Below are 14763 nucleotides of genomic sequence, written 5' to 3'. Positions count from 1 at the left end.
TATACACTATGTGTTTGCTTATGTGATTATTACCTGTTTTTCCCCACAAAAAAGTAAGCCCTATGAAGGCAATGGTTTCCCCCCCCCCATTGGTATATTCCTAGCACCTAGACAAGTACCTATCACATAATAGGTGTTCGATAAGTATTTCTGGAACAATTAAATGACTGAATGAAAGAAAAGACATGGTATAGGATAGTAATTAAAGGATATATTAAAGGATTTTAGGTTTAAGAAACAAAAATTTCTCTGTATTATAACCTTTGTTATTATGAGTCATTATCATCTAAAAATAATTACAATGCTTTCAATTAAGCATGTTTTCAATTAAGAAAAGAGACGACTATGTAAAGATTATAGAAGCTACAGAATTTTCCTTCTCTGCTACCTAGTGATAGGAGAACTACAGCGATTTTTTTTAATAGTAAAAACAGCACAACTAGAAGAAAGAAGCAAAACAAAACATTTATCAGCAGTAAACAGAAATGAGAAATAGGATAGAATCTCATGTCATAGATTTCAAAAGATGATAGCCAAAGGAATAAACAGAAGATTTGATGAAGCATAGTATGGCATCCAACCCCACATCTACCCCCCAAAAAGTTGATCTTAGTGTCAAGATTAATGGTGAATTTGAGATTTATCATTAATACACCTAAAATACTAGAGGAATAGATGTCTCGGGTCTCCTTAAATTTTTTTTTTTTTCTTGATATGTGACAGTATCAATAGCTGCTGAGAAGAGATGGAGAAAAAGGTGAAAAGTGAAGGATGAGGAATGATTTCCTGGCAGAAAGCAGAGACTTCAGTACTGCTGAACTGAGGGAATGATCTAACTCCCAAGAGCTATTTCCCTTTGGAAATAAGATATGTTCCCTTTCATGAGTAGTTAGGATGAACCTCACAGAAAAACTCAAAAGAACTGAACCTAATTCCTCCATTACAAAAGCTGCAAATAAAAGCTGCCACAAAAGTTCCAGCTGAATTGTCTCCCCTTCTTTGTATAGTTCAGTCATATTAAGTAGCTCACAGTTTATAAATTTCTCTTTTGTCATTTTGAAAGATCCAATTTATATTATCTTGCGTACAGGTGACTTTTGTCTTTTGTTTTGCTTCTCAGAGGGTAATTTCTCTCTCTTTTGGATTACTGCTCTTCAGTGAGAATGAGGGAAATAGAGGGGTTGTGAAAAATAATTTGAATTTATTTGGGCTAAGGATATTTTAAAGTCATTGACTCTATTTTATAGAAAACTTAATGACTATTTTTTGGCAAACTCTTCTGGTAAAATTAAAAGCTTCCCCAAATAAGCACAAAATAATGCTTTCCAGTATTTTTGTCTTAGGTGGAGAAGACACTAAAGCTCAGGAACTGTTTAATTGTGTGGCACTCCTCAGAGCAAAAGCAGATGCAAAACCACATAGTTGCCAAGTTTAGTAAACCAGCAGCAAAATAATAAATGATATGTCTGGCAAGAAGTCAGAATTATTAATTGCTGGCAAAATTCCTTTAACATGATATTTTGGACACTATAATATCAATAATATACAATAGGAAAGCACAGTTACTCTAACATGTACATGCTAATAGATACTTGGCTTTTCAGTCAGATAAAACATAGGTGAGAGTACTAATAAACTTTCTACCTATGTACTGTTTATTTATGAGGAAGGAGCACTTTGCATCTTGTTTGTTTGGTTTTTTTTGTAGTCATTAAATATCCATGCTAAAGGGAAAGAGATTTTTAAGTTTTTGTTTATGATTATACTGTGAAACAAAAATTTTTCTGGAAAAGATGTTTTGGAATCAGTCTTGGCAGAGTACAAGGAACAACAACATCACTATACCAGTAAAAGGTTGACACTTGAATATTATTTCTCCAACTGCATTATTCCCAGAGCACAACTGTCTATAAAAAATATGGACTCTGAGCTTGATTAAGTCGTAAAGAAAGTAGTGAAAATTGTGCTTCTGATTGAATTTTGGTCTTTGAGTATATGTTTTTGAGAATTCTGTAAAAATAAATGAGCAGTTAAATGTGAAACTCTTGTTTTCCAATTTGAAACATGATGGCTGTAAAGAAAGAGGGAAGTAGTCCTATGAGTTTTTGAAATCATATATGAAATAAGAATACTTCTTTGTGACCCTAAAAAAGACCATTTCTGTGTTCCCAAATGACAGGTGTCAGTACCTTTAATAGTTTCATACTGTCCATAAATGCTAAATTATTAATGAAGTTGAATGATGAAAATAATATTCAGGTCAAACTATAATGCAAAGAAGAACTAATCACTATGATATAGACCTGTTCACAAATTAGTATATACATCCTCTTTCCCCCATCTCCACCCAGAAAAAATAATCACTCCTCCTCAGGTGCACTCATTGTACTTGAATACCTATATTAGAGTATTATCACATTGTATCAGATATTTGGGGGTGTTAACATTTCTAAATTGGACTGTGTACTCCTCAAGGGCTAGTGATTGTGGTCCTCCCCAACAGAGGTGTGCTGGTGAATATCTTGCTAGGAATAAAAATGTACACACACATATATATATGTATATTATATATAATATATTATATTATGTATATTTATATTTACTTATATATCTATATATGTATATGCACAATTTATGAATAATAATACAATTTACAAACTTCATTGTAAAATCCTTTTAGCCAATTGATTCTCACAGAATACTCAAGCTGATTTTTAGGAAACTCTTGTGTCTGTAGCCCTATATGTAGCCAACCTGTAGTTGCAATTGTGGAAGAAGGTAGTTCTGACATAAATGGTCATCGATATTTTTGTTTAAGTAAATGAGTAAGATGAAAATGAAATGACTTTCTCATCATTGGCGCGAGTGACTTCTTGTTAACTTGTTAATAGTTTTCAAAAATTGGAAGATTTTCACCTTGGTCAGGTGGCTCAGTTGGTTAGAGCATTGTCCTGATATACTAAGGTTGCAGGTTCCATCTCTAGTCAGGCACATACAAGTGGCAACCAGTGAATGCATAAATGAGTGGAACCATAGATCGATGTTTCTCTCTCTTCTCTCTAAAATCAGTAAGTAAAACTTTTTTAAAAATTGGAAGATTTTTCTTTCCCCCTTTTTTTGTGCTATTTCAATTTGCATTAACATTTTTTCCATCACTTTCTGAAGTTTAGACTATCAGCAAAACATTAAGTTATGCCCTGATGGGAAGTACATGCTGATTTCCAATGTGTAAACATTACCATTTATCACAGTGTTGGGAAGAAATGGTCAGTAGCACACTACTGTATGGTTTGTTTATTTATATATTTGTTTATTTATGTATTTTAATCCTCATCTGAAGATATGTTTATTGATTTGAGAGAGAGGAAGACAGACAGAGGGGGGTAGGAGAGAGAGACACACACACCCACACACAAACTTTGATATGAGACAGAAATGTCTATCAGCTGCTTCCTGTATGTGCCCTGGGAATGAAACCCACAATCTAGGTACCTACCCTGACCAGGGATGGAACTGCAACCTTTGGTGAATGGGACAACCAGCTGAGCCATCCAGCCAGGGCTGTAGTATATTTTGTTTGTTTTGGGGGTTTTACAATATACATAAGTAACGTCAAGCATACAGATGATAGTAAGGCATAATAAAATGTATGATGGCCCTGCCTGGTATGGCTCGGTTGGTTGGAACATTGTCCAGTACACTAAAAGATCACGCATTCGATTCCTGGTCAGGGCATGTACCTAGGTTGTGGATTTGGTCCTTAGTTGGGGTGTGTATGGGAGGCAACCAATCAATGTTTCTCTCTCATGCAGGTGTGTCTCTCTCTTTTTCTCCCTGCCCTTCCTCTTTTTCTAAAATCAAAAAGTGTGCCTTGGATCGTGTGGCTCAGTGGACTGAGTGTTGGCCTGCGAACGAAGGGTTTGCCAGTTCGATTCCTAGCAGGGCACATGCCTGGGTTGTGGGCCTGGTCCACAGTAGGGGCATGCAAGAGGCAACCACACATTGATGTTTTTCTCCTCTTTCTTTTTTCTTTTCTTTTTCTTTTTTAAAAATTATTTTATTGTTGTTGAATTACAGTTGTCTGCATTTCCCCCCCACCCCAGCCAAACCCACCTCCCTCCCTTACTTACACCCTCCCCCTTGGTTTTGTCCATGTGTCCTGTATAGTAGTTCATGAAAACCCTTCGCCCCATTGTCCCCTCCCCTCTGGTTATTGTTAGCTTGTTCTTAATTTAAATGCCTCTGGTTATATTTTGTTTGCCTTTTTCTTTTGTTGATTATGTTCCAGTTAAAGGTGAGATCATATGGTATTTGTCTTTCACAACCTGGCTATCTCACTTAGCATAATGCTCTCCAGTTCCATCTATGCTGTCACAAAGGGTAGGAGCTCCTTCTTTCTTTCTGCTGCATAGTATTCCATTGTGTAAATGTACCACAGTGTTTTGATCCACTCATTTGCTGATGGGCATTTAGGTTGCTTCCAGCACTTGGCTATTGTAAATTGTGGTGCTATGAACACTGGGGTGCATAGGTTCTTTTGGATTGGTGTTTCAGGGCTCTTAGGATATAATCCCAGCAGTGGAATTGCTGGGTCAAAAGGCAGTTCCATTTTTAGTTTTTTGAGGAAATTCCATATTGTTTTCCACAGTGTCTGCACCAGTCTGCATTCCCACCCAGAATGAACTAGGGTTCCCTTTTCTCCACATCCTCTTCAACACTTGTTTGCTGATTTGTTTATAATGACCATTCTGATTGGAGTCAAGTCGTATCTCATTGTGGTTTTAATTTGCATCTCTCTGATGGCTAGTGACGCTGAGCAACTTTTCATATGTCTCTGGGCCCTCTGTATGTCCTCCTTGGAGAAGTGTCTGTTCAAGTCTTTTGCCCATTTTTTAATTGGGTTTTTTGTCTTCCTGGAGTGGAGTTGTGTGAGTTCTTTATATATTTTAGAAATCAAACCCTTGTCTGAACTATCATTGGCAAATGTTTTCCCATATAGTTTGTTCTCTTTTCATTTTAATGCTGTTTTCTTTAGCCATGAAGAAGCTTTTTAATTTGATGAGGTCCCATTTGTTTATTCTTCCCTTTATGTCCCTTGCTCTAGGGGACATATCAGTGAAGATGTTGCTATGGGGATGTCTGAGGTTTTCCTGCTGATGTTTTCCTCTAGGACTTTAATGGTGTCACAACTTATATTTAAGTCTTTTACCCACCTTGAATTTATTTTTGTGTATGGTATAAGTTGGTGGTTGAGTTTCATTTTTTTTTGCATGTAGCTGTCTACAGATCTTCCAACACCATTTGTTGAAGAGACTATTTTTACTCCATTTTATGCTTCTTCCCCTTTTGTCAAATATTAATTGACCATAGAGACTTGGGTTTATTTCTGGGCTCTCTGTTCTGTTCCATTGAGCTATGTGTCTGTTCTTATTTCAGTACCAGGCTGTTTTGATTACAGTGGTCTTGTAATACAGTTTGATATCAGGTATTGTGATCCTTCCTACTTGGTCATTCTTTCTCAAAATTGCTGCAGCTATTCAAGGTTGTTTATGGTTCCATATGCATTTTTGAAATGTTTGTTCTATATCTGTGAAATATGTCATTGGAACTTTAATAAGGATTGCACTGAATCTATAAATTGCTTTGGGTAGTATGGACATTTTGATAATGTTAATTCTTCCAATCCATGAACATGGTACATGCTTCCATTTGTTTGTGTCTTCCTTAATTTCTTTCTTCAGTGTTGTATAGTTCTCTGAGTACAGGCCTATTACCTCCTTGGTTAGGATTATTCCTAGGTACTTTATTTTTCTTGTTGTATATCAAATGGGATTTTTTTCCCCTGATATCTGTTTCTGATATTTCATTGTTGGTGTACGAGAATGCCTTTGATTTCTGAGTATTGACTTTGTATTCCGCTGTTTTGCCAAATTCACTTATTAGATGGAGTAGTTTTTTGGTGGAGTCTATGGGATTTTCCATGTACTATCATGTCATCTGCAAACAATGAGAGTTTTGCTTCTTCCTTTCCAATTTGGATGCCTTTTATTTCTTTTTCTTGTCTGATTGCTGTGGTTAGGACCTCCAATACTATGGTGAATAGGAGTGGTGAAAGCAGGCATCCTTGTCTTGTTCCTGATCTTAGTGGGAAAGCTCTAAGTTTTTGTCCATTGAGTATGATGTTGGCTGTAGGTCTCTCATATGTGGCCTTTATTATGTTGAGGAATGCTTCCTCTATTCCCACTTTGCTGAGTGTTTTTATCATAAATGGATGCTGTAACTTATCAAATACTTTTTCCACATCTATTGATATGATCGTGTGATTTTTGTCTTTCGTTATGTTTATGTGATGCATTACGTTTATTTATTTGTGAATATTGTACCATCCTTGCATCCCTGGGATGAATCCCACTTGATCATGGTGTATGGTCTTTTTAACATATTGCTGGATGTGGTTTGCCAATATTTTGTTGAAGATTTTAGCGTCTGTGTTCATCAGAGATATTGGCCTGAAGTTTTCTTTCTTTGTTATGTCTTTATCTGGTTTGGGGATTAGGAAGATGCTGGCTTCATAAAAATAATTTGGGAGTCTTACATCTTCTTGAATATTTTTGGAATAATCTGTGAAGGGTAGGGGTTAGTTCTTTGTTGAATGGTTGTAAAATTCTCCTGTGAAACCATCTGGTCCAGAACTATTGTGTGTTGGAAACTTTTTGATTACTGCTTCAATTTCATCACCTATTACTGGTCTGTTCAGGCTTTCTGCTGCTTCTTCATTGAGTTTTGGAAGATTATATTTTTCTAGAAATTTGTCCATTTCACCTAGGTTTTCAAATTTCTTAGCATATAGTTCTTCGTAGTAATTTCTTACAATCCTTTATATTTCTGTGGTATCAGTTGTAATCTCTCCTCTTTCATTTCTGTTTGTGTTTAATGTGTCCTCTCTTTTTGTTTCTTGATGAATGTGCTCAAAGGCTTGTCGTTTTTGTTTATCTTTTCAAAGAACCAGCTCCTGAATTTATTGATCCTTAGAATTGTGCTTTTAGTCTCTATGTCATTTAATTCTGCTCTGATCTTGGTTATTTCCTTCTACTTGCTCTGGGCTGTTTTTGTTGTTGTTCCTTGAGTTCTTCTAGGTGTAGGATTAGGTTGTTTATTTGAAATGTGTCTATTTTTTTTTTAGGTAGGCCTGTATTGCTATGAACTTCCCTCTCAGGACTGCCTTCACTGTGTACCATAAGTTTTGGACTATTGTGAGTTCATTTTTATTTGTTTCCATAAACTTTTTTATTTCTTCCCTAATCTCATTCTTGACCCATTCATTGTTTAATAGCATGCTTTTCAATCTTCATGAGAGTGAGTGTTTTGGGTTTTTTTCCTTGAGGTTGGCTTATAGTTTCAGTCCCTCATGGTCAGAGAAAATGCTTGATATGATTTCAGTTTTATTGAATTTGTTGAGGCTTGTTTTGTGTTCTGTCGTGTGGTCTATCCTTGAAAATGTTCCATGTGCATTTGAAAAGAATGTGTATTTTGCTTCTTTGGAATGAAAGGCTCTCTCTATATATAAGTTAAGTCCACTTGATCTAGGGCATTGCTCAATGCCACAATATCTTTGTTGACATTTTGTTTGGAAGATCTGTCCATTTTTGACAGTGGGGTGTTGAAATCCCCTACTATAATTGTGTTGCTGTCAATATCTTTCTTGAAGTCCTCCAAGATTTTCTTTATGGTATTTGGGTGCTCCTATGTTGGGTGCATATTTATTTACAATGTTTATATCTTCTTAATAGATTCTTCCCTTGAGTATTATGAAGTGACCTTCTGGGTCTCTTTTTAAGGCTCTTTTTTTGAAGTCTATTTTGTCCAATATGAGTATTGCTACCCAGGCTTTTTTTTCCTGTCCATTTGCTTGGAATATTTGTTTCCAGCCCTTCACTTTCAGTCTGTGTAGGTCTTTTGTTCTGAGATGGGTCTCTTGTAGGCAGCATATGTGTGGGTCATGATTTCTTATCCATTCAGCTATTGTATGTCTTTTGATTGGAGCATTTAACCCATTTATGTTTAAGGTTATTATTGATAGATACTCATTCATTGCCATTTTTTTGTACCTGTATTCCTCTCTCTCTCATGGTTTTTCTTCTTGTTCTTAAAGCAGACCCTTTAGCATCTTTTGCAGAGCTTGTTTGAAGGAGGTATATTCTTTGAGGCTCCTTTTGTCCAGGAAGCTCCTTATTTTGCCTTCTATTTTAATTGAGAGCCTTGCTGGATAAAGTAGTCTTGGTTACAGGCCTCTGGTTTTCATTACTTGGAATATTTCTTGCCATTCCTTTCTGGCTTGGAGCGTTTCCATTGAGAAGTCAGCTGCTAGTCTTATCAAGACTCCCTTGCATGTTACTTCCTGTTTTTCCCTTGCTGCCTTTCAGAGTCTCTCTTTGTCTTGGGAATTTTGCCATTTTAATTATGATGTGTCTTGAAGTAGGCCTCTTTGGGTTCCTCTTGATTGGGACTCTCTGTGTTTCCTGAATTTTGTGTAACGTTTTCTCTCTTCAAATTATGGACATTTTCCAACATTACCTTTTCAGACAGGTTTTTCATCCTTTGCTCTTCTTCTTCTCCTTCTGGTATCTCTGTTATATGGATATTATTATGTTTCATGTTGTCCTGCATTTCCCTTAATCCCTCTTTGTTCTTTCTGAGCCTCTTTTCCTTTTCTTGCTCTTTCTGGGTGTTTTTTTGTACCTTGTCCTCCAGCTCACTGATCTGGTCCTGTGCTTCATCGAGCCTACTTTTGATTCCTTCTACTGTGTTCTTCAGTTCAGAAATTGTATTCTTCATTTCCTTTTGGCCCTAGTTGATAGTTTCTATTTCCTTTTTCATGTTGATATAGTTTTCAGTGAGTTCATTGTAGTTTCCCTGTAGTTTTTGGTAATTCTGTGTGAGCTCATTGAGCTTCCTGATAACCATTGCTTTGAAGTCAGTATCTGATAGTTGACTTGCCTCTATTTCAGTTAGCATTCTTTCTGAGAATTCCTCCTTTCCTTTCATTTGTGGATTGTTTCTTTGTCTTCCCACTGTTTGTGAGACCCTTCCTTTTAGCTTCTGCTTCTTAAATTGATCTGTTCTGACTCCCTGGGTTTATGGTATGAACTTCTATGGTAGAAGACCTGTGAGATTCAGTGGTGCAGTTTCCTTGATCTCCCAAGCTCACTGATCTTGGACTGTCCTTTATGTTGGCTCTCTGTATGTCTTTGGGTTTTGATTGTTGTTGGGTCTTTCTTTGGTGGGTCCTTCCCTCCAGCTGGTTAACTGAGGGTCACTCCATCCACCATGTCTTGTATTCTATTGTGCAGGTGTGGACAGGTTGTGTTGAAGCTGGTTCTTCTGTCTGTATGAGGTTTTGAGGCTTCTCTATCTTGCTCTTGTTCAGTTGTTTGTTCTGGGTAATTTCTCCACCATTTAATTGTATTTTCAGATCGGTCCTGGGTTGAGGTTAGTGTGCCTTCCACTCCCTCTTTCACCTTCTCTCCTTGTTATCTGTTGGTGGTTCCTTTGTTGGTAGGTTTCCTCTTCCAGCAGGTATACTGGTGTTTACAGCTCCCACCTACTCTTTTTGTGATTAGTTGTAGGAGGAAGGGAAAATGGTTTGAGACAGTGGGAGTGTATTCTATGGTATTTAAAGTACCAACCCATAGAGAAGAGATAGGAGATGCTTTGGATATGTGTATTGTTAACTGTGATATTTCACCGAACTACCCACTTTTTAGAAAGGGTGCAAAAAAGATAAGACTCTTGTTGGGAGGGAAGGATTGTAAATTGGATCTAGAAAGCCAGCTTGTGGGAGGTCAGATTATGAGATAAAGTGAGAGTAAAGGATAGAAAATGGGTGTAGTGTGCAAGAGAATAGAGTTAACCACAACATTAATGAAGTTCCAGAAACAGTGAAATGAGCTATAAGATCCAGGAGAAGTGTTGGGTAGTATTTACAATTGTATGGAACAGCAATTATTTACAATAGTAATGGAGCAACAATCATATGACAAAATCTGTGTGATCTGAATAACAAGAATAGGAAGTAGAGAACCTAGAGTAGTGTGCTATTGGAACACAAGTGAAGTGAAAGACAGAAAATGAAAGAGAGAAAAAGGGAAACCAGTCAATCAATGCAATTTAACAAACCAAGCGAAGAAGACTAAACAGAAAGAAGAGAAATAAAAAAATTCTAATAAAATAACAGATGTAAGAATAATAAAAAATAATAACAATACAAATATACAATAACTTGAAAGTTCTCTGGAGTAGCAAAGTGAAATTTTTCTCATTGTCTCAGTTGTTGGGATGACCCTTCTTTGGGTCTAATTTTGGTCAAGGTTTTATTGTCTCACTTGTGGGAATTTAAAAAAAAAAAGGAAGAAGGAATAAAAAAAGAAAGAAAGGAAGAAGGAATTAAAAAAAAAAAAAAAAAAAGCCTCCTTCTGGCCTTAAACCAGCCAAGCCAGTTCTGCTGGTCTTCCTGGCTACAGCCGCCTGAGGGGGGACTGGTTTTGCTTTTCTGATTCCTGATCTGCGCTCTTCACAGTTGCCCAGCCTCCAGCCCAGTTCCTGAGTTCACTGCCAGGCCCCCAGTGCCCTTCTGTACTCACTCAGTCTACACCTTCAGTCCATCAGTTGCACTGCCCTTGAGGTGCACCAGTTAGGGGCAACTCACATACTACATTTTCACTCTTTGAGTCCCTAGATGCTAGGGACTCTGAGTGTTTTCAGGGTAGTTTAGCCCCCACACTGAGTTAAGTTTTTCTGGGGATTGCTGACTCCCTGAGCCCTGCAGCTCTCCTTTGCCTGGGGCATCACCACCATCCTCTTAGAGAGCCAGACGGCCCTGGCGCCTCGGTGGCTGCAGCTGCAGATGCAGGCACCTGCTTCCTCTGCTGCTAGGCCAGGGGCGCTAGGATTGGGTGCCAGGTGCCTCTGGGTGGTGGGGTCAGACATGCTCCATCTCGGTGGCTACAAGGACCTCTGCTGCTGCAGTGGGAGTGCAGCCACTGTGGCTGTTTTTTTTCTCCTCTTTCTTCCTCATTTCCCCTCTCTAAAAATAAATAAATAAAACCTTTAAAAAGAAAAAAATGTATCTTTGGGCAAGGATTAAAAATTTGAAAAATAAAAATAAAATGTATAGTAAGTTTTTAGTATTTATTTTTAATATAATTTATTTATATTTGAAAATATTTATGGTAATGACTCTGTTTAACAACCAACTTGTAAATTCCTGAAAATTTAACTTTTGTCTCTCAGGAACTAGTATGACCTTGATTCCCCACATTGCTGCCTATGGAGTGGTGCTGGGTATAATCTACACAGCCTTATAAGATTGACTTGGGTGAGCAAGTCTGTTGAGTTAATTAAATCAACTTAATTATATTCATCATTTCCCCTGGTGTTCATGGAGGATTGTTATGCAAAGGACCATAGAAATGATACCTATGCATTTGCTATAAAACTACTTCAAAAACTTTGATATGTTATCCTAATGTTTTAAGTTTAATGAATTTAACCTAATGAATTGGTTAAGTTTTTTATTTACCAGATAAGGAGAATGGTATTGTATTCCTTCTTTGTTTTGTCGGTTTTGAAAGTCACAGGTAAATTTTATGCTTGATCACTGTTAGTACATACTAGTAACATTTTAAAATTTCTAAACAAATGAAATCTTAAGTTGGATGCTTAAGATATATATGTGCGCACGTATATGTACATAGACATGCATATTACATATAATGCACACACATATATACACACATATATGCATGTACAAACAATTTCAAATTAGGTTCCCTAAGGTACATTTAATAGGAAAGGTTGAATATATTCTTAATTCATTCCCTTTATTTATCAATTTTCAAAATAATAAGTTTGTTCTCCAATGTCCTTCAAAGGTAAATGGTGAATTTTTTTAACTATCATTATGAGCTCATATGTTAAGATATATTTATTATGTTTCAATTCTTTGTAGTTATTCATCTCTGACCAGTGGGAAATACTTCAAGTGGCCTCTTCAGATTGGCTCTCAAGATTTTCAACATGACCCCAATAATCTTTGATAGTTTTCATGCATAATGGTACCATAGGGTATTTGAGGCTTATTTTGGATATTTCCTATCCCAAACCTGGACTCGGCCTTTGCTTCAAGGAATTCTTTTCAGGGGTAAATGGTGTTTAGAGACCATAATTTGGGTACACAGGTATTTGCTTCTTGCTATTGCAATGGTCCCCCTCAATTTTAAAGCATGCACAGTGGGCTAAATTAACAAATTTCTGTTTTTAAATATAAGATATGTAATGAATTCATTCTGTTATACCCAGTTCAAATTCAGGATTAGAGAGTATTTTATGTAACTCATCGATTTTATATCTGTTTCCTTTTTGTCACACACCAAAAATTAATTTCCAAAAACATAACTTATTTCCTTTTTCTCAGTGTATGCATGCAACAATATTACAACACTAGTTAATTCCAAAAAATGGTTATTGATAACAATTTAATTTCTTGTTTTGTTGCTGCTGCTTTAAATTTCTTTTTCTTCATATATATCCTATGGGGGGATATGCTGTTCAATTACTGTGCTTGTGTGTTCTTTTAAAAATTATTGCGTTAAATGCCACTTAGAATATTCTCTGTATGGTTATGCCACCAACTCAATATATAATTAAGTTCATTTATTTTATATAGTTTTCATTTTGATGGCATTGCTTTTTAAATTAAATTTGTTTTATAATTATGTAAATGATTGTATATGGTTCTAAAATCATATCTACAAAACAAGTTTTATGAGAAATCTTCCTACTATTTTGTCTTGACTACTGTGTTTCCTTCCCCCTTATAAGTAATGGTTCATTTTTAAGGTTTTGATTTTTCTTTTCACTTAAAAAATTAGACAAGTATGTAGATGAATGATAGCATACCACTGATGTTTTTCTCCACCACGCTTTTTTTATTTAACAACATATGCTGGGCCTGACTATGAAATACTTTATACTACTTACATTCTTCATTCCTTGTTAAAAATTGCACAGTACTCCACTGTGTACGTGTACAATGATTAATTCAACCCTTTCCTTATAAAGGATAACTTGGGTTATTTCCAGACTCTTGCTATAACAAATAATGCTTCAATGAATAACTTCTTATATACCAATTTTCATATTTTTTAGTTTTGGTCAGATTCCTGGAAGTGGGATTTACTAGTTGAAAAATAAATGCATATGTATTAACTTTGCTAGATACTGTCAAATTCTCTCTTGTTGGGCTTTCCACTTTTCACTCTGAACAAGCAATATTTGAGAGTGTCACTGTTTCCCAGAAGCGCCTCAATGACAGGCTGTGTTGTGAAACGTTTGGATTTTTGCCAATTTGTTGGGTGAGAAATAGTATCTCAGTGTTTCTTAATTTGCATTTCTCTTACGAACAAGATTGAGAATGTTTCTATTTAAAAGGCATTTGCATTTTCTTTTTCTGTAAAATATCTGTTCATCTCTCATGCCTTTTTTCTATCAGGGTATTGGTCTTTCATTCATTTTTAGATACTCTTCATATACAGGGTTATTAAATTGTCTCTTATGTAAGTTACAAATATTTTTTCAGTTTCTCATTTGACTTTGTACTTTGCTTGTAGTATGTCTTATATTATTTTTTTTTTGCTGTACAAAAGCTTTTCATTTTCACATATTGAGATTTACCAATATTTCACTTTATTGCATGTAGTTTTGACCATTGTGAGAAAAATGTCCCCAACTCTCCAATTATAAAGGGATTGACCCACAATTTTTCCTAGTACTTGTGAGATTCAAATTTTTGTATTTAAATATCTGGTCTTTTTGAAATTTATTTTTGGAAGAGATTCAAATTCATCTTATTCCTTATGACTATCCAGTTATCCCACTACTTATTAAAAAACCCATCTTTTCCTCACTTCTTTGAAATATAGCATTTATCTATGTTAAATTTCCATATACACTTGGGTCAATTGCTCACTTTTCTCCAGTGTTCTCATTGGTCTCTTTTCACATGTCAATACCAACTGTTAAATTATAAAGGCTTTATAGCATATTTTAATACCTGATATGACCCACCACTCCCAATGCTCTTCTTTTTCAGCATTTTCTGGCCTTTTCTTATTTTAAAATTTCAATTGAATTTTACAATTAGCTTGTGCAATAGTGTTCTTAGTCAGGAGTGTTTATCAAAAGAACTCTTGGAGATAAGAAAGAAAAACAAAAACGATGAACTGCCCTGGCCAAGGAGTTCATTTGGTTAGAGTGTCATCCCAATATGCCGAGGTTTCAGGTTCGATCTCTGGTCGGGGCACATATGAGAATCAATTGATGAATGCATAAATAAGTGGAACAACAAATAAATATTTCTCTCTCTTTCTCTCTCTCAAATTAATAAATTAAAAAAAGAATTTAAAAGAAGAGCCCTGACTGGTGTGGCTTAGATGGTTGGGTGTTGTCCTGAAAACCAAAAGGTAGCCAGTTTGATTCCAGATCAGGGCACATGACTGCATTGCAGGTTTGATCCCCAGTCAGGGTGCACGTAGGAGCCAACCAATCAATGTTTCTCTCCTCTTTCTCCTTCCTTTACCCTTCTCTCCAAAATAAAGAAATAATAAATCATTTTTTAGTTTTTTAAAAATATATTTTATTGATTATGCTATTACAATTGTCCCATTTTTTTCCTCCCCTTCATACTCCTCTGGCCTCCACCCTGCC

At 35.9% G+C, this 14763-nt stretch overlaps 1 protein-coding gene across 6 annotated transcripts in view; it reads left to right on the top strand.

The window, feature by feature from the left end:
- The window catches only part of BAZ2B (bromodomain adjacent to zinc finger domain 2B), a 350928-nt gene that overhangs the window by 70076 nt on the left and 266089 nt on the right, over positions 1-14763 (top strand). The gene's annotated exons all lie outside the window — the stretch shown is intronic.

This window comes from Desmodus rotundus, chromosome 2 (assembly GCF_022682495.2).
Source record: "Desmodus rotundus isolate HL8 chromosome 2, HLdesRot8A.1, whole genome shotgun sequence".
In the NCBI taxonomy this organism is placed as follows: domain Eukaryota; kingdom Metazoa; phylum Chordata; class Mammalia; order Chiroptera; family Phyllostomidae; genus Desmodus; species Desmodus rotundus.
This window is presented reverse-complemented; position numbering and strand designations above follow the sequence as displayed.